General features: G+C 43.1%; 1 long non-coding RNA gene across 1 annotated transcript; it reads left to right on the top strand.

Annotated features, from left to right (window-relative positions):
* The first annotated feature begins 298 nt into the window (after positions 1–298).
* LOC306800449 lies at positions 299–7,633 on the top strand. Its single transcript, XR_013773834.1, has 3 exons — positions 299–953; positions 5,546–5,700; positions 6,527–7,633. It is a non-coding gene; the product is annotated as an uncharacterized lncRNA (long non-coding RNA).
* The last annotated feature ends 18,392 nt before the right edge of the window (positions 7,634–26,025 follow it).

Raw genomic sequence — 26,025 nt, forward strand, 5'->3', positions numbered from 1 at the left:
AGTCTTCCTCTAAATATTTTGTTTTGCTTTTGCTGAATTGAATTTTACCTGTAGTAAGGATCGGCCTTGAGCTGACTTTGCACTCATAAGCTCTGCTGAGAGCTGATCCTGAATTGCAGATTTTGCCTGCATTTTGCAGAGTTGCCTGAGGTCTAGACTTCCTGACACTGCACAAAAAGCCCTGATGAAGTACAGCAAAAGGGTGATGAGAACTACTGCCTGGAAAGGTGGCAGAGGCCCCATTCCTGGAAATAGGGATGTTGTTGGGGCTCTGAGCAACCTGAGAGATATCCTTTCTCATTCCAAGGGGGGTGGGACTAGATGAAATTTAAAGGTCCCTTCTAATCCAAACTATTCTATGGTTCCATCAATCTGTGAAAGTGGCCTGAATGAAGCAGATCTAGCTTGCATATATAGTTTAAATTTTAGAGGCCTGGGCAGAAGGAAAAAGAGATGGATGCAGCTACCTAAATCTTTTTGCCAGTCAATGAAAAGGCATAAGCAACAATAAATTCTTCCAGAGGTTGATCCTGTCTCCCTTATTTGTGATGTGTGAGGAAAGAATAGGAGACTCACTGGAAATGTTAGCTGTCTTCATGCCTTTGAAATCTGCTCCATTACCTTTCTATTAAGGTGAAATCTGCTCCATCTGCTCCTTTCTATAAAGGCAGGATTCTAGTACTGGATGGTGCCATTTGTTATGTTATGAACTGTGTGGCAGCAGAGTACTGATTTAAGATGGGGATTATCTAGCTCTCAGCTTTCCTCTGATGCAGGAACAAATGTTCTCCCATTTCCCAGATCTCCAGCCCTGATTTACTGTATCCTGGATGAGAGCAATTGCCAGCTCTTCTTTCCAAGCCAAACCAGGGTACAGCCAAGCTGTGAAGAGTCACATGGAAGAGACAGCAAGCAGGAGGGAACTGCATGGTCAGTCATCAGGCATGCACAAGGTTTACCATGGCTTTCTCCTAGTTTTTATTCAGCCATGCTGAGCTCCACCAGCAGATTTACCCCAGCTTGGCCCTGGTGGTATCAGAAGTGCTGAGAGAGCTGCAGGTGCCTGTTGGTCTATGCTTGGGTTGCATTAGGATCAGTAGCCTCAACCATGTTGCCTGCACCAGCCACTGCAGCAAAGAATGTGGGCAAAACTGAGGCTAAACCTGTGTGGATTTAGCTGTCATCATCCAAATATGAAACTATTGAAAAGGAGCAGTTTTGACAAACTGGACCAGTGTCTGATATTTGTAAACCAGCATGTGTCTGTGTTCATATTTATTCACACCATTCTTCAATGCTGCAGTTCCTAGATTGGTGTGAGGATAGTTCCTTGGAAATTAATGACTGTTAGAGCTTTGTGGCTCAGCAAGTTGTTTACTTCCTTACATCATTAATACTATCCTTGTAGGGAGGAGGAGTGTTCAAAATAATAAACACTCTTTCCTTCATTAACATGCTGAAGGCTGTGGAAGCAAAGGCAAGACATGACTGCTAGTTACTGTGGGGCCTGAAAATACACAGCTCCCAGCTGGTACTTCAGTCCACACTCAAGTCTTTTCTCCTTGCTGTAATAAAAAACTGGTATTATCACACAAGCCCCAGTTTGCATCTTTTCTGGCATATTGACTGTTCTGCTGTCTGCCTGTCTATCTGTATATGTACTGTATATACATCACTTAGAAAACATGCTGGATTTTGCATATTGGGTGTGGGTATCACTCATTTCAGGAGTTTACCCTGAGCACTGGTCCTTGGTGGGGTGCTGGTTCAGTAGGTGGCACTATTTCCTCTGAATTTAGGAACAAATCTGAGTCCCAGCATCATGTGTGGGAGCCTTAAGGCCCAGTTTGAGTCAGTTATCAGGGCTGGCGGCTTCTGTGCAGGACATGAAGCAGCATTTCTGGCCATGGGTGAGAGGGGGCCTGACTTTGGCAATGTGGTCAAAATTGATTTCTGTAGTTTCATTCTGATTCTATTAATCTCTTTTGCACATTCACCTGGTTATTGTGTTGGTTTTTTACAGTCTAAAAACTGCTGTCTGGTATTGAATGTGTTGTAGTAACTTTAAAACTAGACATTACTAGCTACCCCAGAAATGGATGCATTCCTACAGTAGAAATGTGTCCCTATACATTTCTCCCTTCATAATATTCAACCTTAATTAATTGCAGCTTATAAAGTGCTTTCAGATCCCCAGAGGAAAAAAAATTGTATGGAAGTGCAAAGTATTGTTAATTGTTATTTTAGCACTTTAAAAGCATGAACCTGGCCCTGAAAACTAGCCACAAAATAATGCACTAATTCCAAATTCTGCATGAGAAAACTCGAGGCCACAAGGGAATTTGAAAGGTTCCTAATTAGGCAGAACTCACAAGGCAGACAAAAACTGGAAGAGAAAGGTTAAACAAAAGAGGCAAGAATATATTTCACAGGAATCCAAACCACAAGCAGAGAAATGCAGTGATGGACAGATACTGGTGTGGACCAAGGGCAAGTGCAGATGCACCTGGGGAGATGCCTGCACATTAGCATACATCACTCTGCTAAATGTGCTGGGCAAACCCAGGCCTGAGGTAGCTCCAGCAACTTCCTTGGAGTGACACCAGGGATTTGCTTGGCCCCTTTTGTTTTGCTGATACCACGAGAGTGGAGACAGGGAATCAGACTGGCATTGATAACTGCCTGCCATGCAGTCAGGGGAGAGGGTGATCATTTGTGTGCTGCTGGCTCTGCCCCCTAGGGTCTTTGGATTTTGTGGTTTTCCCACCCATATTATTATCCTTACTATTTTTAGAAAATTCTGTAGAGAGAGAGAACAAGTTGTTAAAAATAATAACTTACAATAAAAAAGTGAGTAAAAGCCTTGGGGCTGGATTTACAAGGACAGATTAGGATATTAGCAGCCATTTTATGCTCTAAGTCTAACTGTAAATTTTTAAAACTGTCTTCTCCTCACTTTAATTGAATTTATTTAAACAGAAAATGTTTAATTCCCTAAATACAAAAGTTTCCACTGGTCAGTTTTGCCAGGTGCCATGGCACTGGGCTTGCACAGATAGACTTTCACCTGCAATTTGATGACTCTGAGGTGCTTGACATCTGTTTCACTGACAAATTTTCTCTCTTTCCCAAAGTAGCAGATCCTGAAACCATCCTTTCCCTCCATATCCCTGCATCTTCTCAAAAAACACAGACACTTACAAACACTCCTCCTTGCTACAAATGCAAACCCCAGCTGTTTGGGTATCCCTGAGACAAAATCCCTGCTTTGTTTGTTTAGGGACAGAAACTCACAGCCAGATCTCCCCTCTATGAAACTTTCTGCCAATGGGGTATTAACTGAGACAGGGTGTGGCAGTCTTGGTCAATCCCATGAATTAATCTCAATGTAATAGAAGCCCTTTCCTCTGCATTTGCAATTCAGAGGGTGCAGACCAAGGCAGCCAGCCCTGCCTCTCCTCCAGTGCAGGTAAGGATCCAACCCTCAAGGCTGCAGAGTCAACTCTTTACAGCTTCTTGTTCCCTATGCCTTAATGAATATGTATATTTTTAGTGCAGCATGGAATAGCTCAGGTCCCATGAGCACAGCAAGCAGGGAAACGTTTGATTTGTAAGCCTGAGATAGGGAGCAGCAGTAGTTGAAATTCAGGTGCCACAGGGATTTCTGTACAGGAGGACAGCCATGGTATCTATATAATTTAGGTACCAGGGAGGTCTGGAAGATGGCTGGTTTGGAAGTTGCACTTGTGCCAGCAGTTAGACACCTCCAGTACCCCAGTGAGTCAGGCTCCAGAGGCTTCAGCACAGTATGCAATCCACATTCACATATTTTCATTATTTAAAAAGGTTTTAACCTTGCCTGGAAATTAAGCACAAAGGGTCTAATTCTGGATGCTGCATGGATATAACCCTTGGCAACTATCACTGAAGTTGATCAGTAAAACAGTGTTTCACTTGTGCCTCTTTGAGAATGGGATTTGTTCCATACCTAACCAGACAGTTGTCATCAGACTGATCCATACACTGCATAAAAAAGTGTCTCTTGTTTTACCATTGCCACAGAATTTCCTCTTTAGACATTCACTACATATCTGAAGGCTCCAAAAAAAATAAAGAGCCACTCTTTCCTTGATAGTTTTTTACTGATGTTACCTGTGCTCAGGATGCAAAAGTCAGGGTTCATTTCCTATCCCTGGAAATGTTTCAGGCCATGTTGAATGAAGCTCTGGGCAACCAGGTCTAGTGAAAGGTGTCCCAGCCCACAGCAGGGATTTGGAGCTAGATGATCTTTAAGGTTCTTTCTAACCCAGACCATTCTTTGATTCTGTGATGAGTCTTGACATAATATATGTCAAGATTTTCTTGACATAAGATATGGCATGTAAGTGTAGCACCTTTAAGAGAATGCTACAAATACTTTATGGAGAGTGTCTCTCTCATGGGCTGATCTTTGCTTAGTGCATGCATGTTTGAAAGGCTAAATATTCCCAAGAAAAGCTTAAGCCTGGAGTTGGTTTTATTTTGTTTTCCCCCAGTCAGTCACAGCCCAGGTACTTAGAATAAGGTTTTGTGAGGCAGCTCAGCCTTCAGTTCAGTCTGCAAAAATCTTATGTCCTCCTGTACAGATCCTGTGGTCTAACTGCTTCTCTTGCATTTACTCTGATCTTTGGACCTTGTAGTAGAAAAAACCCCACATTAACCTACATAAAGAAAAGCAGAGATAGATGTTTAGTGTCCTAGCTGAGCCAATGTGAGGGACATGGAGTGCCAGCACTGCCAGCAGCAGGGGGATGTGCAGGGATAGAGACTGTACCCAGAGAAGTGAGCTGTGAGCTTCCCTGTGTGCCTGTGAACCTTCCCCTTCAGGGATGAACAAGTGTCATTCCCCTGTAAGATCCACCCCACAAACCTGCAGCACAGCTCCCTATGCAGCATACATGCAACAAACTAGACCCAAATGCTTTAATTGGAGCATGCTTCCATTACACACACCACACAGCAATCTGGGAGGGGAGTGGGAGAGAGGACCTAAGAAGTGATGCTAGCTGTGACAGGAGAAAATGGATTGCTTTTCTTCTGTGTTTCAGCCTAATTATTGTACTGACAGTCTGTCTTCTCCGGTGTCTTAGAGCTTTAGGGCTCAGTGCTGAAAGCAGGATAAGTGCCAGTAGCCAGGGAATGGTGTACTTGGTACAAAACAACAAACACATCTTCATGAAGGCAGTGACCTGCAGGACTCTAATTAGCTCTGGTAGCAGCAGGGCCCAGCTGTGATGCTGAACACAGATCTGAAGCTTGAAGAGACTGGCCAGCCACAAACAGGCTCCATAGCTGTGCCAGAAGAGAAGGGAACAGAGGAAAATTCTGCCACAGTGACATGAAAGAATGCTCAGAAGGTGTCTGGGGCTCCTGTGCCAGCTGGCTGAGTGGCTGCAGAGCCTGCATATAAAGACCACTTTCTGGGAAATGGAAAGACATCTATGTTTAATATTAGAGCTTGTGACTCATTTTCTCTATTTGCTACCCCAACTGCATAACCAAACAGAGTCTCCAATCTTCCTTCCTATGACCTTCAATCATCTGTTGGAAAGACACGTCACTCGGATGAAATGGAGAGAATTTATTCAGAAATTTCACTACCCGAGATGAAGCCACCTCTGTGCTGCATTTGTCCATCTTTCCTTGAAGACCAAAGATGAGGTGGGTCACACAAAAGGCAGATTTTTCCATGAGTCTGACCTCACAGCACAGTCCCCATATTTTGTTGAATGCAGGAAGCTGATAACCTTTTCCTTGTCATGTTTTCACAGATCTGTGCCTCTTTTCATCATATTCCTCCAGGCAATTCCATGTCTATTTTGTACTTAACCTCATAGTTTTTATTTGCATAGCAGGTTGCCTATTCCTTTGCTTTTGCACATTTCTTTTGTTTAAGAAAGAATCCCATCCTAATCCCTTGAATTTGCCTATGATTCTGCCATTAATACCTCAAAAAAAGGGTGCAAAATATACAAAATCTCTCAGAAGCCAGAGAAAAGAGTATCCCAGAAGAACATCAGTGCTAAATGCATGTTTACCCATGCACTCCAAATGCATTAATAGGTTAGAAAATGGAGATGAGTCTAGGTTAAACAGACAGCTTTGTGGCTTTGCACATGACAGGCCTTTAGACTTACAAGATAAATAAGACAATTCAAGCATGGCTTTACCACTCAACATACTCCTCCTTATGTTCTTAAAAAAGCTCATGCAATTGTGTGTTGATGTAAAAGGCACTTTCCTGCCTGTGATTATTTATGCAATCAGTAAGAAAAAATTCATGATGAACTAGACTCTGCAGGTCAGCTTCTGATCATTCTAATTTGAATGTTGGATGAAGGAAAAATGTCACAGGCAGCCAGTATCCTGGAAAAGAGAAATCTGCAGGGTCACTGACAGGAGACTGGCAGTGAGTTGTCACAGTAGACTTTGCTGGTTATTTGCTGCCTTTCTGTGAATCATCTGGTCTTTTTCTCCTTGATGACAGGCTTAGGCTCCCCTGCATGCAGGACAGATGCCTCATTTGTGGGTACCAACAGGAGTCATGTCTAAGATGAATGTTGAACTGCTCAGATTGTTCAAAAATGAGAAACTTCTGGGCACAGCTGAAAATACCACATTAATTGCTTCAGGAGCACTGATGCTCGAGGCTGTGATGCCTGCAGATTTTTAGGTGCCCTTTGATTTCATGAAGAAATGGGAAGAAATCAGTGGCTTGATGTCTGGCTGAAAGCTGGCAGTGAGCAGAGTGCTGGGCTCATGAAATCCCATCTATGTCTGCTTTGGGCTCCAGCTGAAGAAGGATAGGAAGAAACTGCAGCAGCTGTAATGGAGAACTACCAAAATGTCATGGGCTTGGGAGCTCATGGCTCACAAAAAGAGGCCAAGGGAGTTGAGTCTGGCTTGCCTTTCTGGAGACAAGGCTAAGGGACAAACTTGTAACTAAAAGGACTTGATCAGCAGCTACAAAGACAGAAGACCCAAACCCTTCTTGGTAGTGCTACTATAAGAAGATCTAAGACTACAAAATGAGATTTGGTGTTTCAATCTGAACATGAAAAAAAAATTCAGCAGGAGGCACAGCAGTGGAAGAGCTCACTAGAAATGTTGCTCAACCTCCAAGAAGTTTGCATATCTCAGCTACGCAAGGTGACAGGCCTGGTCCCTTTTGGGTGATGAGTAGAATAATGGAGACTAGGGTTCTCCAGATGTCCACTGCAACCAGCATTTCTGTGATTCTGTGATTTAAATGATTTTTAGCGTATTTTGTAGCTGAAATGCAGTCCCAGACTTCTCAAGTGAGACTAAGTCAGAGCAGGAGACTAGAACACAAAAGAACTAAGAGCAAAAGTTTTGCTCTAAAAACCAGTGCACCAGAAAACTGGAAGAATTGTATCCATCTGCTATTGTAAGCTGAAGAGCTGCATGTTTGCCATTACATTGAACAGGCTGACTGTGAGTTTCTCATCACGGTGTGAAGAGTTAGGGAATACTTCAGAAGGACCCTGCTGAAGGGAAACTCTGCTTGCTGGAGTGGTGAAAAGCTGCCTCTCAGCTGACAGCAGAACAGAGTCTTCCTATGCTCCAAAATGATTCTCACAGAGACCAAGGAGTGAGTGTGTGTGTGGGGCCCCTTCTGTCTCCTGACAGTGGTTGTACTCTGGATTAAAATGTTGGGGAGAGAGAAGGAAATACCTGGGGGAGAGAAGTCAGCATTAATTTTACAGTTACTGTGTTTTGGAGTGAGCAATACTGAAATCTTAGGCTTGCAGACATCCATGTGGTGATAGCCCCCAGTTCAGTCTGCAACAAAGAAGGCTGTTGTCCACACACACACACACACACACACACACACACACACATCTACATCTTTGAAATACCATCTAACACCACTCACCACATACTTCCTATGTGATTAACACGTTCCTGTTGAGTGGGCAAAAGTAGCATTTCCAGTTTTTGCTGCACTCCAAGTCTTGGAGCGTCTGGGCTCAGCTGCACGGGGAGCACAGAGTGCACTCCGTGTCACCTAATCCCATGTGTCAAACTGAAGAAGGAAATTGGAGCTATGGCAGGCACACAACGGTGTGCATGAGTATGAAACCTAAAAAAGAAATAAACTTGTAGATCTCCGTGGATCTATTTAAACACAGTATTTTATTCCATTCTGTGTAGCTTTTTATACAGTTCTCATCACCATAGCAACAGAGGTCCGCTCTTCAAATGGTATTTAGGTATCCTTCAGCACCCAAATCTGTCAGCTGGGTGCTATTGCAGCCACAAAAAGATTATTAAGCTTCCACACACTCCTGTGTTTATTCAGAGTTCCTGGATACAGGTGCTGCCAGTAGCTGAGAATATGTTAAATGTTCCAGCTTAAGCTGAAGCAGGACTTAAAGACCCCAAATGCAGAATTTCCTCACTTCACTATCCAGCACCTTTGAAACTCTAGGAAGATGGAAAATGAGCTGCGGTTCAGCCGTGGACAGTCTAGGGACACATGTGGCCCTATATTCATTTTTATCTCTGCCAGTCTTGCCACCCTGGCAGCCCCCTCCAGCTTGGTGGTTTAAGAACTGATGTGTGACAGACAGGTTCAAATTTTGCTCTGAATCATTTGATGCAGAGAAATATGACTCCTCTCCCACATCCTACTATAACCCTACTGCCAGCTCTCCCTGTTTGAACGAACATACTCAAGCAAAAATATTTCCTCTGCAGAACACCTTCCCCTCAGGGGAATGGTTTGAATTTTGCCTCAAATGAAGCAAACCCAGGGAACTGAGCTGGAGTTTCCTGCAGTGCAAGATTAACAATCATCTGTCATGGTTTGGTTCCATTATCTTTTTGTAAAGGGAGATACGTACGCAGGGGGATTTTTAAAATATACATATTTTCTGTGCATATAAATTGTGTCCCTCTTTCTGTTCTTCTTCTTGGATGAATAGTGTGTGCATACTTAGAATTGCACAGATTTTGCATGCAGAAATATTGTTGTGTGCATTTTTTATTCCCCCTCTGTAAATAGCTCGATATACGTGGAATGCAGTGACGTTTGTGTCCAGGCAGTGTGGATGTGCCCTGTGTGAGGGGGGAAGGGGATCTCCTTGACACAACACTTATTAGTATCATCAATCACTGGGGATGTCATTTCCAAATTCCCTTTCCCTTACCTAATTTGCTAAACCTAATTCTTTCTCACACTACAAAACCCGGCATGAGAGATGGAAGTGATAATAAGAGATGGCTTGCTCTACTGTACAGAGGCAACGTCAGCCTGGCACCTTCTAGAGGGATTTCCCATTTTCTGTCTCTTTCCATGTAGGGTGCTCTGTATCTGTTTAGCCCAGAGCAATTAGAAGCCCACTGCATCCCTATTTTACTGTGGCTTTATTTACTTCTGGCTCCTCAATGAGCTCTTTTAGTTGCTGGAGTCCCTAAGTCAAGCATTTTGCTTGATTAGTCTGCTGGTGCTATCTTGGCTTATTTGCTAATGCATCCAGTTCAGGACACCACCAAAATGCACTTCATTAATCTCAACAACCTAAGGCTATATATTTTTTTTTTCCAAGTCTGGCACTAAATTAGCCAAAGACCTTTATCAAAAACTTGCCTTATTGAATTTGCCAGTCCTGTCCTACTTGTACAAATAATTGCATGTCTGTAAAACTTGGAGGGAGGAAAACAGCAAGCCATGTGTGGAATCTAAACTATTGACTCAAAACTCCCATCCCTGACATGGACAGTGCCAGAATCTCATCCTCTATGTGCTGTCACTTCCATTCCATATGCAAGTCCTCTCCCTGACAATGAATTTAACTCACCAGAAATCATTGATTTCCCTGGGTTTGTTCACAGGATTGTCCTACACACAGGCTCCTAATGGAATTAATGGATCTGCATCCTGCCCACATAGATTATAGCACTGGATTTGGGCTCAATTATTCATGGACGTGACTTTGTTTCACCAGCAGACCTTAAAATACACAGTGTCTTCTCTCAGTTGTTGTAAAGAGGATGCCAGAGAAAGAGAACAGAAACACTGAAAACTGTAATAATAAGCCAGGTCAGAAGCCTTAGGAGGAGATGACCTTCAAAATTTCATGCACATTAAGGGAAAAAAAACCCAAACAAGCTCTCTTTTTCATAAAACAGGAAGATGCATCCAGTGTGTAAAGCTTTTAACCAGCATAAAGAATCAGTGAAGCCTGACTCTTGCATTTGATGAGAAATGAGTAAGACTCAGAATACAAAGTTGTCACCAATTAGCTGCATCTCAGCTAAAAGTGTGAATATTTTTAGAAAACTGAAAGGATTAGAGGTTTAATTTTAAACAAAGAAGAGGTTTTAATCAGATGAAGAGATGGATATTATGAGGAATGCTTTGCAAAAATCCTTGGGGAATTTGGTTGCTTAGTGCCAGGAGGAATGGTACTTAACTAATTTTTTTATCTTTTTTTTTTTTTTTCAGTTTGAACATCTGTAATTCCCCCAGTGACAACACAGTCCCTCGAGCTAGACCACTGGGATTCCCTGTTCAGATGCTGTCATGACAGCATCAGTCTTGGTGGGAGCAAAATAACATTGTGGATCCAGGCACACCATGCTGAAGATTCACCAAAACCAGAGTATTTATACAAGTCCAGTAAAACTGAACTGACCACACTGGGAAGGTCCTGCTCAAGAGATGAAAAATCACCAACTCAGGCTAAGAGCAGTCAGGATTTACTAGAAAACTGGGAGAGAATGTTTCTGGCACAGAAGCTGGGGTAACAGGAGATGTGCAATGGTCTACTGTGATACCTGGATTTGTGGTGCTGCACCTCACTCACCCTGGCTGCCTCACCAGGCAGTCAAGCACCAAAAGTTTTGTTACTTGAATGGCCCCTGGCAGCAGGAAGAATTCCAACCATGAACTCTGCTATTTGCCCAGATGTTCTGAGACCCCCAAAACTGCTGCTCCTTTACAGAGAAGGTACCTGTTTGCTCAGCTTCCTCACTGAAAGCCATGTTCAAACAGCAACAGCTGGAAAAAAAAAAAAAAAAAAAGAAAAAAGGCTTAAACATGGTATTTGAGATTGCAAAAGCTTTTCTGAGCAGGGATTGACTACTACACTTGCCCAGTGCTCTGTATTCAGCTCTTGGTTACCTTTTAGGCAGGTCTGTAAAATGTATTCTCCAAAGAAAATATAAAATCTTGAATGGCTGGAAAATATCAGTATTTCTATGTGAGAAGTATCTAATATAAGAAAAACATCTGCTTGCTACAGCCCAGATATTTATGGTAAATGTGCTCTGATCTTGTGATTTCACACCAAAGGGGATTCATGCCTCTGCCAAATGTCCAAGGAAAGGCACCATAAAACTCCCTTGTGTCCCATTGAATACCCATAAACAAACCTACCAGATTAAGTCTTCTTTCCTAGAGCTGTAAGTACCTAATGGAAATGCCTTTTAGCATAGGGAGGCTACCAGGAATGCAGCAGAACTTTGGCACTGAAACTGCAAGTTACTTTTCAATGGCTGTTTGCCTCCCCAGATCCAGAACTGCAGCTCCTCCCTACAGTAAATGCTCTAATATTCAGATTGTCTGAGGAGAATGGGTATTGTTTTAGCCTTTTGTAGAAGAGCTAAAGAGTTAGAAATTTAAATAATTTTAAAGTGTAAAATTATATGTGATTAGACACAGAGCAAACCTCAATTCCTGCATATTTCGTGAAAGATGGGAGAAGCTTTTTCTACATAAAATCTGCTATGAGAAAACATTTAAAAAACATTTTAAAACACTAAGAAATGTGGCCATATCTGCCAGAGGCAAAGGAGCAAACCCTACACAGATGGTAAATTTGAGAGATTTTAGCTAGACTATAACAACCAGCTGCAAAGATGGACAAAGCTCTTACCCTCAGTGGATGGGTTGCCACTCCTCCAGGGCAGGTGGAATTTAGCCAGGTCTCTGGGGTTTTTTTTAGCCTGTGGAATATTAAAGAAGATGCCAAATTTTTGGAAAGATACAACTTTCTTGCATACTTTGAAATGAAACAATATTTACTCCGTGGCATAGAAATTTTTGGCAGTTAAGTATTTATTATTCACATTTGGCCTTCATCAATCACTGTAGTCCTGTAAGACCATTTAATACTGTGCCTGGTAAATTTTCTCAGCATGTCTGGAAGATTTGCTGTATTTGGGTCAATATCACAGCCAATTGATAAGAAAAATTTTACTTTTGCAAATCCACCAAGTCATGTACTGAGGTGCCATTCAAGCTAGGAAGGTTATGAAGGCAGCTGTCCCAATCTTCCTGCTGCTCAAAGGGCTGTGCAATAATTTTGGCCCAGAAGCCAGCTGTAGGCTTATTTAAAATATCAGCAACTTTCACCTTGGTGTAAGGTTTAGTGAAACTCATTGTTTTTAATTTGCAGCTTTGAGAAGTGTAACCATCTATGTTTTATAGATTTTTCTTTTCCTGTGAGGAAACTCATCAACTTTGATGTCTGTAACTATTGATTCTCTGCATTAAGGGATTGGTAAAACAGATTAACCACAATAGCATGTTAATTAAGACCATGTTTCAGCTTTCCAAAATTACTCTCTTTTTGCAGAAAGCTGATGAATTGACTGGCATTAGAGACCATCCAGCCCAAGGAGCCAGAAGGTGCAGATCCCAGAGGAAATCATGCACATACCCAAGAGAAGGCTTGGAGAGAGTGCAATCCCATTTTCACAGTGTCCTGTGTGGGTCTGTTCTATCCAAATCTTTAGGGATGCTAACAGGATACTCTGCATGTGCAGAGTCTGTCAGATCTTCAGCCAGGCTGAGACAGGATTTGCCATGCATGAAAATTCCAGGATGAGGGGTCAAGTCTAGAAACAGGACTTTGTCCCATAGAAAGATGTTCTGCCACACAAAGTCTACCAGCCCAGGAACCTTTTCAGGTTTTCTATAATACCTTCAACTACAGCAATAATTTCCCTCCTTCCATTGTTAACTTTCATGTCTCTTGTGCAGTTAAACTTTAATCTTTGGAGCAGAGCTTGTGGTGGGTTTGTGCCTGGTCCAGAGGGTGCTAACCTGAGCTGGACACCATGGCTGCCCCTGGGTAAATACCAGTTTTCAATTGAAAGGAAAATCCAAATGCCTTTGTGTTTTGTTCTCCCACCTTGGTCCTCCCAGAGCCCTGCTCTGGAGGTTGGACCCTCTGCCTGCCTTTCACCCCAGCCTGGCTCTGCCTTTCCCAACCCCATTTCTGACTGAACTCTCACCAACTGTTTTTTTTTCAGAGGCTGCAAACTGCAGGGACAACTCAGCTTGCATTAGTGTCATAGAAGTAACTCTTGGCAGTTTACAAAAGAAAAAATGGAAAGTTGAGTAGCATTTGATGCGAAATGTGCTAGAGTGCCTATGATGTACTTCTCTGAGAGGCCTGAGGCTCCACCTACCTAAAAAAGCTGATAAAAGCTGCTGCCATCCAGTAATTCCACTCTCCTCTCTGCTGGCCCTGCTCCATGAGGACAATTCACAGCATACAGGGACTTTTTTTTTTTTTTTTTTGCCTCAGTCTTCACTGGCAGCCTCTCTTCCCAAGTGGATCATAAGACAGGGACTGGGGGAGCAAATTCTCTCCCATTGTTCCAGGAGATCAGGCTTGTGACCTGCTGTGGAACCTGACTGTACAGAAGTCTGTGGAATCTGATGAGATGTGTCCCAGAGTCCTGAGAGATTTGAGTGATGTAGTTTCCAAGTCCCTCTCTGTGATATTTGAAAAGTCAGGTGAAGTCTCAGGTGGCTGGAAAAGGGGAAATATTGCAGCTATCTTAAAAAAGGGGAAAAGGAAAGACCCTTGGAACTCCCAACCTGTGCCTGGGAAGATCATGGAACAGAACCTCCTGGCAGATGTGCCAAGGCACATGGGGACAGGGAGGTGATTTGAGATAACCAGCATGGCTTTGCCAAGGGCAAGCCCCACCTGACCAATCCAGTGCCTTCAATGATGGGGTGACTCCATCAGTGGGCAAGGGAAGGGCTACAGATGTCATTTATTTGGACTTCCATAAAGCCTTTGATACAGTTCCCCAAAACATGGAGAGATATGCACTTAATAGATGGACTCTTGGTTAGATGAGGAATTGGTTGGATGCTTACACCCACAGGGCAGTGGTGAACAGCTCAAAGTCCAGGTGGAGATCAGTGATGTGCCCTCAAGTTCTGTACTGGGGCCAGTGTTATTTGATGTCTTCACCAATGGCACAGACAGGGAGACTGAATGCACCCTCAGCACATTTACAGGTGGCACCAAGCTGAGTGGTGTTCTTGATGTGCCTGAGGGATGGGATCCATCCAGGGGGACCTGGACAAGCTTGAGAAGTGGCCCATGAGAACTTTGCAATGTTGAACAAGGGTGAGTGTAAAGTGCTGGGTCAGGGCAAACCCCAGCATCAATCTGGCTCGGGGGATGAAGGGATTGAGATCAGCTTTGCCCAGAAGGACTTGGGGGTGATGGTGGAAGAAAAGCTGGACATGAGACAGCAATGTGCACTTGCAGCCCAGCTGGGCAGCTTATCTAGGGCTGCATCTAAAGCAGTGTGGCCAGCAGGTAGCAGAATGTGATTCTGCCCCTCTGCTCTGCTCTCATGAGACCCCACCTGGAGTGCTGTGTCTGGTTTGGGGTCCCCAGCCTTTGAAAGACATGAACCTGTTGGAGTGAGTCCAGTGGAGGCCACAAAAATGATCAGAGGGTTGGAGCACCTCCCCTACAAAGACAGGCTGAGAGAGCTGGGGTTGTTCAGCCTGGAGAAGAGAAAGCTTCAGGAAGACTTGAGAGCTCCTTTCAGCACCTAAAGGGGCAAATAAGGAAGATGAGGACAGAGGTTTATCAGGTTCTGCAGTGGCAGGACAAGAGGTAATGATTTTAAAAAACAAGGGTAGATTTAGACTCGATATAAGGAAGAATTTTTTTATGGTGAGGGTAGAGAAACACTGGCACAGGTTGCTCAGAGATGTGGTAGATGCCCCATGCCTGGGAACATTAAAGGTCAGGTTGTACAGGCTTTCAGAGCAATCTGATCTAGTTGAAGTTATCCCTTCTTATTGCAGTGGGGATGGGCTTTAATGGCTCTTTCCAGCCCAGACTGTTTGACAAGTCCATGATTCGGATGCAGGCTGGTAGTTAGTGCTGCTATTCATTCAAGTTTCACTTGCATTGAAGTGTTAGTTCTGCAAATGCCCAGTGCTCTTCTGATGTATTCAGTCAGAGAAAATGATGAGAGTTTGCTTTTTATGCAATGATGTGGATTGCTTTTTTAGCTATTCTGTCTGGGAGCAAGGAAAATTGAATCAGTGTCCAAGGGGTGTCTCTGGTGGTAGATCAAGCTGGTCTGATCCACTGCCAGAAAGAGACAGTACCATGTGGGCAGAGAGTCACCTCCAGCAGCAGAACCACTCTCCATTTCTTCCCCACCCTCATTACCTAGTGCAAGGATATCCAGCAGACTCTTGCCCCTCTTAGCATCATGCAAGCTGGAATGTTTTTTGTAAAAAAAAAATTTTAAATTGTTAAAACAGCACTTCAAGGTCATGCATGTTGCTGTATCCAGTTAATTTCATTTTCATTTGGGTGTGTAAAAAAATGAAGGGACATAAGCTATATAGCTTTTGAATATTGTTTAAAAATACATCTTTCCTGGATAGATGTGAGTATGCTAAATGTGTGTATCTTTTAGAAGAAGCCTCAATTTTATTATTGCTATGATTTCTCACTTTCACCATTTTCTGGAAGGAACAGGGTTATTTTGTTCAGAGATTATTTTAGCTGGTTCTATCCATTTTTCTGAACTGCTTTCCCCCTCCCCAGAAAGCTTTCTTTTAATAACAGTTGTTATTTCTTTGTAACTGCTAGGAAGAGGAGTCCAATAAACCCCTCCTTGGGTTCCTTCCAGAAATTAAAAAAACATCTCAGCTGTCATTCAGGCCTGCCTTTTCATTAATTCTATTTCAATGTATTTTATGTGACCGTGTGCCTGCCTTTGCAGCAGCAAGGAATCTCAGTGGGGCAGAGCAGCTTAATCGATCAGCAATCCTGGTCACCCAGAAAGAGTGTTAATTGGCCTCAGTACTTGAAGCATGTGACACTGCCTGACCTAATCATCAGAACTGGAGAAGTCAATAAATTAGAGGAGAAATGCAGATGGATAAAATAAAGACCCAGCTCTATGCAACACGCTGTGAACACCGTTCCTGAATAGTGCTGCATGGAAAAGCCAAGTCAAGCATTTTCTGGATAAGGCCCAGGGGAGCTAAGAGCAAGAATAATTTCATGTTTTCAGAGTTTCACCTTTTAGTCTTCCATCACGTACACTTGCTATGTCTCAGCAATTTGTCTGAGAGCTCCTAACTGAACCTGTGAAAATTATTCCTTCTCTCTCTCTAATAACCAGCAGTGTATCTTGCCTCACTCCTGCACTCCCTGGGGATGGGCTGAGCCAAGACAACCTGAGCTGGTCAGGGGCTTGGCAGGGACATGCCCAGGCTCACCTCCCTCTGAGAGGGGAGCAGTGTTCCCACAAAACTTGATGTCTATTTGGGTTAAATACTGCAGGTGAGATCTCAGCTCCCTCTGCCACCATGGGAGCTGTTTGCTTTGTCACAGGGACCAGCATTTAACTACTGATGAGCAAATAACTTCAGGCTGCTAATTTAGACCCATGAAGAAGCTGGTGTGAACACCTCCCACAGAACAGCCAGTGAAGGGGAGTGGATTGCCCTTGGAGATAGGGCAGTGCTCTGTCAGCTTCATTAACAGTGATCCTTTCCCTGTGCTGCAGGTGCAGGACTTTGCTCCCTGGAGCCAGCAGGGGTGATTTTCCAAGTGTTGACTGCAAAGTTTACAGACTTTCCCAGTAAACATGGAAAGGACTGTCTATGGGTGAAGCATGTGGGATGTAGGCCCAGGCAAAAGCTGAGACAGAAGAGTCCAGAATCCCAAACTTGCCCTCTTATTTAGAATGGTTGTGTAGGGATAGAGCCCTTAGCACCCCTTCTGTGGGGCTAGGCAGTGTCAGGATTGGATGTGGAATAACAAAGCTCTTTGTGCTGCCTGCTCCAAAGGCAGTGAGTACTGTACTGAGACCCAAACCTTCTGTTAAACCTTCAGAAAAAAAGAAAATAAATATAAATGCCCAGTGAATGCATCTAGCAGGCAATGAATTAATGGGAGGATGGTCTAAGGTGTATCACTGTGCTATTTTTGTCTGGGATAGAGTTAATTTTCTTCACAGTTCCTAGTATGAGGCTGTGTTTTGGATTGATGCTGAAAACAGCTTTGATAATGTAGAGATGTTTTTGTCATTGCTTAGCAGGGCCAAACACAGAGCCAAGTCCTTTTCTGGCTCTCAGTGGCTGGAGATGCACAAGATAGTAGAAGGAAACACAGCCAGGACAGCTGACCCCAGCTGGGCCCAGGGATATCCCACACCATATGGCATCATGCTCAGTGTGGAGAGCAGGAGAGGAAGGAGGGAGTGGAGAACATTTGGAGTGATGCTGTTTTTCTTCCCAAGTCACTGCTATGTGTGATGGAGCCCTGCTTTCCTGGGAATGGCTGAACACCTGCCTGCCCATGGGAAGTGGTAAATGAATTCTTTCATTTGCTTTGCACATGGTGTGGCTTTTGCTTTACCAGTTAAAATGTCTTTATCTCAACCCATAGCTTTTCCAGCTTTTACCATTACATCAGATTTTCAGTTTCCTACCAGTTAGAACCACTTTGTGTTGGTGGAATCACTGGAAGGGACTGGTGGGAGAGGCACTGCTGCCAGCCAGGTGTGAGGATGCCAGCAGATCCAGAATAACTCCCAGATGTGGTAGCAAAGGGTTGGATGTCTCCTACACCAAACATTTGAGATGTCCAACCATGAGTAAGTGAACATGTGCCTGGTAGGAGTGCTGTGATGCTATTTTATCCTGCACAGATGTCTGCAGGGACATTTATCCATCTGTTGGCTGTCCACATAGCTGTGCTCTTATTTATTCTCTTTTTTTTTTTTTTTTTTTTCTGCTCTTGTTTATTTATGTCTATACTTGTGAGAGATATATATCTCTCTAAAAAATCTCCAGAGATAGTTGCACAGATAAACATCTGTTGCAAGGTATGGTCCATAGAGACAAAATACTGTGTTAGCAGAGAAACCAACAAAAATTTGCACTCAAAAGTCATAGGCACAGTCCTATTAGTTGCAACTGGTCAACAGAATGCATTTTCAAAAATAAAGCTTAGGAAAAAAATATCAGAAATAAAGTTAGCAAGGCACTACAAACTCATTTGGTTGCTCTTCAAGTGCCAGAAGATGTTCAGAGACAGCAGACTTCTGATGTTGTCAAATATGAAAGGAAAGTAGACTGGATTGTTGTAGCCTGGCAGACATAAAAGAACATAAGGAATATGAGCAATAAAGTCTCCAGACCAGCCAGGTGAAAAGTGCAAACCTGTCCTGTCCCCTCTGTCCATAGCTCACTTTTTCCCAGAGCCAACAAAAATTATCTTTTACCTGCTGGCCTTTTAGTGGGGCAGACAGGATTTAAAAACAACAATAATAAAGCTTTCCATTTGTATGTTAATAAGGAAACATTTCTTTTTATCAGATTACCAGGCCTGTCATGATTCACCTCTGAGCCCTTTGCTTGGCTAATGAATTTATGCCCCTCTCTCTAGGGGAAGAAGATCTTGTCATTCACAAAATGATGCCACTATCAGCATACCTCATGCTGAGGTGAGGCAGGGAAAGAAATCCCTGCTCAGCTTCCTTGGTGCTGGTCTCCCTCCTGTATTTGGTGCTGTAAGAGGTCAGCCCTGTTCTGCTCAAGGGCTGCTGTCTGATCTCAGAGCCTTTGAGGTCAGGAGAGATCACAGTGTGCAATGGAGAACCTCACACCTTTGTCAGACCAGAGCTGCTTATTCTGTTACTGCACAAAAGCTCCTTCCTTGACTCCAATTTGGCACAAAGTGGGTGGAATTCATTCCCCTATCCTTCACCAAAAGGTTCCATAAAAGTGAAATTTTGGCCAAAACATGGTGAAAAGAAAACTGGACTGTGGGCCAGGAGGTGATGCTGCATCTCTGGCATGGACAAGGTGCTAACTCATATGGCAACAAACTCCCCCAGATTGCTTCCAGCTTTGCTGAAGACAGTTTGCCTTCCATCCCCATCTATTCCTGAGCCAGTTCACACCATGGCAGGGCAGCTTCTCTGCTCTGGTTCAGGATCTCAGAGCTGCTGCCCACCAGCTCCCTGTGTCCCTGACCACAGCCCTGGACACGCTGGGCAATGGCAACTTCCAGGGTGGACCTAAAGCCCTTGGCAGGTGGGACTCCTTCCACACCTCATGATGCTTTTCTTCTGTAAGGAATGCTGTTTCAGTAATGTCCTGCCTGTATTTTCCACTGGGGATAGTGTTTTTCTGCTCTTAGCCCACAGATAATTATAGGATAAGTAGTTTACCACTGTTTCTTTCTCTCTGCTTATTTGGAAGAAAGCTTGAAAGGATTATCTGGGACTGCCACTTAATTTTTAGCTGTTTGGATTAGAGAAAGCAAATCCCACCTTCTATACCTACATTACTTAATGAAGGGTAGGGGAGCAGATGGTATGGGGAGAGGAAAAGTGTGTGTCTCAGTAAATACTTATTGGAGGGTTTTTTATAAAAATATCTGTTGTTGGTACACTGCTGTGCTCTCACCTCTTGTGTCCTGGAAGGTCTGACCTGCCAGTGCAGTCCCTGACCCTGGATATGGGCAGGAGAAATTTATCAAGTTTATTCTTATTCTTCCTTTCCTTTTTGGCCAACTCTCTGTATCTCACTGTGCATTAAAGGGAAACCCAGACAAGTAATTAAATTACTTTTCCCTGACTTAAAATACTTAATAATATTAAATGAGCTTTCACAGAAGCCAAAAGTAAAAGCTATAATGGAATTTTCAGGCAGCATTAAATTGCTAATTAATTGACATACATTAAAAATAGTGTAACTCATGCAGCATCAGCCATCTATTCTGAAGAAACATTTGAAATGGGATGGTCTCAGTGACTCACACTGATCAGATGCAGCTAGACTTGTATATATAGATATAGGAGTCTGCTTTACTGGGGGGGACCAGCACTAGTTGTGTATGGCAGGGCAGCTGTGACTTCCATTTACGTAAGTCCTGCTTTTACAGGACTGGAAATCACCAAAGAGAATTGAAAAAGCTTTTTCAAGCCAGCATTCTGCTAAAAAAATAACTTTTGTTGACATTTATGTGGTTCTGTGCATGTTAGATGTTGTGTTGGCAACTTACAGAAAAGCAAGTTAGATGCAGAAAAAGATCTGTGAAGGTCTTCCAAGATAAATACCTACAACACTGACAAAAAAAGTGTTTGTTGGGTTTTTTTGCTTGGTTTTTTTTTTGGGGGGGGGGGTTTGTTTGTTTTTTGGTTTGGTTTGGTTTGGTTTGTTTGTTTGTTTTGTTTTGTTTTTTGTCTTTTTGTTTGTTTGTTTGTTTTGGTTTTTGTTTTTTCCTGAGAAGAACAAGATTATTAGAGACTAAAACTTTCTCAGTGATGAGATGACAGCTCTGGCAGATCAGTATCAAGATGCAAAGATGTGCATCCATTCCATTCCTTGGAGAATGTGATGATATGGGATCCTCTGCTCTAAGCTCTTAGATGCACAGCAAGCACCCACATCTTTCCTGCAACATTCTGTTCTTGTGCCTCACATCCTCATTTCAGAGGGGGACCAGCCTACTGAGTACATCCATCTCCATTTGGCCTCTTGGCCATGGAGGATAAAGGAGATAGAAGTCAAGCAGGGCAGGAATTTGGCACAATTGAGAATCCAACAGGGGTCTGGTTCAGCAAACAGAGCCATAACAAAATCTTCCAGAACAAAATACCTGGATGTCTTATGAGCCAGAAATCAAGAAATATTTTATTTCCCGAGTCATCTCATTTAACTCATCATGTTATTACAGTGTCTTTATTCTCTGAACTGCAGAGAGAAAAATAAAGAAGGTGATTTCACATAGCAAACACAATCAAAGTGTTTCTTCAAAAAGCTGAACATTTAGTGCTCTAACTGTAAGGAATGCCAAATCCTACCTAACTGCTTAGGAAAGCAGTTTGGCTTGGTTGCCTGTCTTGAGGGTCTTTGCAATGAAAATATATGGCATGGGCAGGAAGTTAATTAATTTCAGATTAACCCTAACAGATCCCAGCTTGTTACTCCAGTTTCTATATTACCATATTTAAATAAAATATAATGAAAATACTGTGTATTCCTAGAATGAAGAGTCAAACAGATGAGAAAGTCAATGCTAAAGACCTTCTTCAACCATGCACAGCTGGACACACCAGATGTTACATATGTGGGAGTCCAGGGTTTTTTCCTGGCTCCTTTGGGGGTGCAAAAACCTCCCTGGCAGACCCCTCAGAGACCCCTGAGTGCTGCCCAGGAGCTGCAGGGGCTGGATTTGGCTCCTTGGGAGAATCTGCCCACATTGAGAGAAGAGACACAGAAAATAATGATGAGTAGAGTGTAAATTAGAATGTTAGAACGTAGATAAATAGGTTTTCTTGAATGTTTATGATAAGGGACACATGGCCAAGATGGAAAATTTGGGGGGTGGACACCTTTTCCTCCTTCTTCTCCATGTCATCCATGTTGGGTGACACGTTGGCCTCTTGGATTGGTTGGGGTCAGGGCTGGACCATTTAATAAAATTGTATTGTATTGGTAAAATTTTGTAAACATGTAATACGTAGTACTAACTATATAAGATAAGCCCTGCCTTGACCAGGCAGATTCCACCATGGATGCCAGGCTGAGCAGACCGCTGCTGGCCAGGCAAAGTGTCCCAGAGATAAGAAACAATAAACTGTCCTTGGAAAAAGAGAAAACTGTCTCCGGCAGTCTCTCTTCGGCGGCTTCGGGGAAAACCAGGTTTTGAACCACCTTTGTGTCCCTCTGGGGTGATCTCAGGGCAGAGGAGGAACCCCAGACTGGGACAACATCAATCTCCCTTTTCAAAAAGCAATGTGTATTCCTGCTTATGGAAAGAAATGTCTAAAGAATCAAAGGTTTTTCTGGAAAAAGTGGAAGTTTGTTTTTCCACTTCAGCCACTTACCACAGCCCTGGCTTCCTTTCAGTCTTGGCAGTGCTTTTATCAGGATCACAAAGCAGTGGGTCCACTTTGGCTTCTGCTCAACAGCTCAGGTGAAGCATCAGGAACACCTCAAGAACTGCTCTTGCTGATGCTGTCTATTGTAATATCCACCTTCAGGAACAAACATTTCTAACTTGGACAATACAAATGAAACCTGCTATGGAGCAGATTTCCTGCGTGAAGGAAATGGATGCCACATTTAGAAACAAGTGCTGCTGCTGTACACTAGGTTTTATTTCATGTGAACTCATGCTTTTGGCCAGTTTTCCCTTTTTTGCCCTCTTGTGCTGGAAAGCAACAGTGCCTCTGATCCCTCCCTGGCTGTGAGGTACACGAAGCCTTTTAGTGCTGCCCTAACAAGGGCTGCTCTCCAGCTGTGCCCTGCTGTGCCCATTGCAGCACCTCATGCCCAGGCTTGGCACACACTCAGGTGATGCTGCTGAAGTCACAGCCCTGCCTTGAATCCAGCTCTGACAGCAAAACTAGGATTTTCAGAAGCTGCTGCCTCTTTGGGAGTGGTGGGTTATCTGGGAAGCTGCTATTCTGTCAAATTCTCTCCCATACCTTCAATTTTGGTAGAAGATACAGAATCCAACTACTACACACATGATGTGGGATTCAGCAAGCACTGAATCCTGCCCAGACAGAGGGTGGGATTTGGCTCTTGGATTAAGAATTTATTTAAAATCCTTCCATGTGGGCTACTTGCCTGAGTGTGCTCTACAATGACAACCTTGGTGGTGGAACCTAGAGAGGGATTTGTCCGCACAAGGCATCTCCTTTTGGGGAGCTGGTTGGCCATCAATCAGCATCAAGGGAAATTTCAATGAGATCTTCAAGAGATATTTTTCACAAAGAGGACTCAGAGGAGTCTGCATCCCTGGAGACACTCAAAATGTGCCTGGGAATGACCCTGAGCTCTGTGCTCCAAGTGCTGTGTTGAATGGGGGTTGCACTAGCTGAGCTGCATTTTTAGCCATTCAAGTAGCTTTCCACTACTCCAAAACCATAGCAAAGCCATTTTATTGTGTCCTACTCTATAAGCTGCATCCACACCCGTGTCTAGACGCTGCATAACTGGTGGTGTGAAGAGGAGGGAGAAGCAACAAGGCTTTTGCAGGGGAAAGTTGTGTCGCAAAAGCCTCCTAAGAGACTTTGAAGGAATCAGTGAGTTCAATGATGTGCATGATTGTTTTGTATTTGGCTTTCCTAAAAGCATTTGGTGAAAGCTGTCCCATGAAAGGTTCTTACAGAAAGTGAGTTGCCATTACATTAGGTGGAAGATTTTGTCGGCTAATCAAGGATTAGAAGTTAAGAAACATGTTGTGAAGGAAGGGGCAATTTTTGTAGTGATGGTGTTTCTCCACTTTAAACAATAGGAAAAAGAAGAGGTGATACTGAGGTGGCAGAATGTCAATGACACATTATTACCTACCCTTATAAAAACAAAATAGCTGTGAAGTGTCATGGAGAGACTTTGGGATGCTGTAGGATAGTGAGGATGGCAGATGAAATCACTGTTGATAAAGTAATTAATATAATGAAATATACCTTATCTATAAAGATGACCTGAAGAAAAGCTTTTGGTATTGCTGTGAATGAGAGTCTGTGAGCAGAACCTCAATGGTCAGCAGTGGAAAAGGGCAACAAAATGTTAGACATTCCAAAGAAGAGGAAAATATTTAAAATATCTAGAAACATCACTGTGACACTGGACCACAGCCTGGGCCCTGTGTATCTTGGAGTGCAGCAAAACAGAGTTGTACAAGTTAAGGTGAAGGGTAGCAAAGGTGATCAAAGGCACAAGAAAGCTTCTTTAAGAGGGGACATGAGTCATCTGTGTGGAACAGGAGAAACTAAGGAGGAATAGGATAAGGATCACTTCCCTTTTTCTCACAAGTGATCCAATGCAGCTTTGAGGGAATAGGCTTACAATATAAAATGTTTTTGTACTTATCACGTAGTAAAATTTTGATGTTCCCTGTTTCAGGGTAAGGAGTGAATAGGATGAATCACCTCATGGTGAAGTGGAAGCCAAACCAGGTAATTCCCTCAAAAAATGTTCAATTTTCCTTTATTGACCACAAAGGAAGCTTATGACAAGTTGGTGGTTTGTAGAAGTCCATGAAAAATGCTGGTTAAGATAAATCCCACCAGTACTATATGTTGGAAATGATGGGAGCAACACATTCCTGTATCTTTGAGAAGTGTGACCAAAGATGCTGCTGGAAAAATCTGGGGCAGGGCAGTACATCAGCCAAATAGCCCAAACCTTACTAAGTCTGAATTCCCACACTGGTCAGCCACTTGGAGTGTTTTATCTGTATTGCTGGTTTGCCTGCATGTGGGGGCTTAACTGGTGCACTCTCAAGGAAAGAAATTAATTTTTGACCTAAGAAGAATTTCCCCAAGGACTCAGTTGTTTCAAGCACACAGTGCTTGAAAGTTCCTACGTTTGAGCCAAGACTAAACCCGTGTACCTGCTACCCCTCCCTGTGGGTGTGCAGTTCTTGGCTCAACATCCAGAACAGGAATGCCAGTCCCATCAGCACTTGTTTCACAGCTGTGTGCACCTGTGCAGTGTGAGGCCAGAGCAGCACTGCCTGCAGGAATGAATGAATGATGCACAGCTCATGGCTTTGGGCTCACCTACAGCATTCACAATGCTCCAGTAGTTATACAGTTAAACACATTTCTCTTTTTGTCCTCCATCTGATGTTACCAGAGTTTTCAGAAAGCTGTCTGGGAGATGAAAGACCTCCTAAATTACACCAACAGGAAAATAGCTGTAATGGTGCATATATTTTGCTTCCAAGATGAAAGTCACCTTCTTACACTGAGAAAGGAACAGATATTAAAACATGCAACTACATAAACAAGGTTAAAGAATGTAAAATGTGATTCTTCTGATGGGAAGGAAGCGAGCTGGACTAGGACCACTTTAGGTTTCTGTTTGCATTTTTCTAGTCATTTTGAGGTAAGTGGCAAACATATTTTAAGTCTTCCTCAAAACAAAAGTGAAATTTTAACACAAAACATAGGACCATGAGAACTGCCATGCCAGGGCTGTCTAAACCCAAAGCCTGCTCTGGCAGCCAGCAGTAGGTATTTCATGGGAATATCCAAACCTTCATATAATGGACAATGCTTATGGGAAAATGACTTCCTATACCCCAGGAAAAAGACTTTTTATTGAATGCTGTGTTTGTGTGGTAACCTTATACTTTATTCCTCTTAACATTATTTAATATAACAGTGAGAAGTTTCCATTGCCTGCTCAAATACTCCTATGAACTTGTACTATTTTAAAACTATAAATCCTTGGCCATTTTGTGATGGTCTGCTCCACCAGCCTTTCTTTCAAAAAAAAACATTCCTGCCTTTAATTTTCCTGAAAGCAGGTACCATTTAATGTTTGTTAACTCGTACACTCTGTGGCTCTAGGTGATTTTTTTCCACTTCCTAGCAGTACAAGGAGAGTCCCTGTAACTTAATCATTCTTTTGCCTGCTTTGCTTTTGGCCTGAACACAGGAATCTGTCTAAATCAAAATCCTGTAAGGTGCAATACTGCAGCCACAGCCTGAGCCAGAGTTGGCTGAAATACCTTTTCAGAGCAGATGAAATGTGCATTTCCAAGCCATCAGCAGGGCATTTTTGCCTCTAACTGTGAACTTCCTGTTCCCACCTTGGATAGTCAGACTCCCCCCTAGCCAGAGACACAGACCCCACTCCACCCCCCAAAGAAAAGCAAAGCACCAGCTGTTAATGCTGTATTCACAATACCA

This window comes from Erithacus rubecula (genome assembly GCF_903797595.1).
Source record: "Erithacus rubecula genome assembly, chromosome: 3".
Taxonomy (NCBI): Eukaryota; Metazoa; Chordata; class Aves; order Passeriformes; family Muscicapidae; genus Erithacus; species Erithacus rubecula.